This window comes from Seriola lalandi, unplaced genomic scaffold, assembly GCF_002814215.2.
Source record: "Seriola lalandi dorsalis isolate HSWRI2012SDOR001 ecotype SW California unplaced genomic scaffold, Sedor1 jcf7180002054425, whole genome shotgun sequence".
Classification (NCBI taxonomy): domain Eukaryota; kingdom Metazoa; phylum Chordata; class Actinopteri; order Carangiformes; family Carangidae; genus Seriola; species Seriola lalandi.
The window spans coordinates 1,829,296-1,830,743 of NW_019524978.1; positions in this window are offsets into that span (position 1 = coordinate 1,829,296).

The following is a 1,448-nucleotide window of genomic DNA, read 5'->3' on the forward strand; positions in this document are numbered from 1 at the left end:
TTGTCGACTAGACTTAGGCTGACTGCAAAATTGTTTTTGTACACGTGGCCCATAATGTATCAGCTTTGTTTGTGAATGTCATGTTAGATTATTTCTGGACACTGAAGTTTGCCTCTTTTCCATTTGGAGCCACAAACATGGAAAGTTGCTAAGTATAACATGAACTTTCTCATTTTGCCTCACTCTCATCCTGCCCCTGACATTTTGGAGATTCTGACTTTTAAATGACCAGTCTGGGCTGGATCTTTATTTTATTATTTTTTTCTTATAGTAAACTGTGACAGCAGCCCACGCTGAAGACCATCCAGTCTGGAGCTCTGATGAACAGAGTGTATAGCAGCTCCCCTCATTGCTGTTATGGCACTGAGGGCTCCGAGCCAGACCATCCAAATGCTGACGTCACCCCCCTACTTCTGTGCACTGCAACGAGTGGGAGGGAGGGATGGAGAGAATAAAGTGATTGGTTTACCGGCCCCCTTCTCCATGACACATCATGAAAATAAAAGTGCCTGAGGCCTAAATTATCACATTCACCTTAACCGTGCACTTTGAGATGTTTTTTTAGAGAGGAATCCAAACCAGCGGCACTGCCTGTGGCTAACAGCCCTCCTCACCACAACCTCTGTCACTGCTCTCTGGATAAATAAATAAACAAAGTCAGGACAAAGGTCACTATAGGTTTTGGCAAGGAAACAACCATCAACCATGATTCCTCCTCATCTTTTTTTTTTTTTTCATATAGGTTTTTCCCCCACACACTTTTTTCAATCAGTTCCAGTTATGAGATGGAAACTTTAGTTGTGTGTGTTTTACTGTCTAAGGGTAAAAATCTCTCTCATTGGTTTCTTTGGTGTAAAACCACCTTCTAAATGAACCTCTGTCATGTTTATCATGGGAGGTCTGTGTGATCTTATATAAGGGCAACCAGTCTGAATTTAGATTTTTTTTTTTTTTTAGAAAGGAAATAGTTCAATGTCTGGAATAATGGACATTATAGTATTATTTTAATATATATATTTGTCTTATGAACGGCTTTGCAGTCATCCTGACTTTCCTCTGCTTTGCAGTGATACTGACATGGACCAAACAGCTCTCACATGAAAATAATTTCCTGAAATAAATAAAAGATTAAGTGCCACACCTAGTGGCTGAAGGGGGTAGAGCATTCACAACTCGACTTCTAATCAGGCTGTGGAGCAGCAGCTGAAGGTGATAAAGTGGCAGCAGAAATCCTCCGTACAGTTTGGTCGCCCGTCTTTGCATGTGCGAACTGAACTCCGGGAACACCTCTGTCACTAACTTCTCTGACGCCGCTGTCTCGCACTTCAGCTCTGATTTGTAATTATTCTCTGCACTTATCTGCAGAGTTGACGAGCTGCCAGACTCTGAATGTCACAGAGGAGTGGACGGCTGCCAGCTCCTCATGCCCCCCCCCCCCCCCCCCCCCC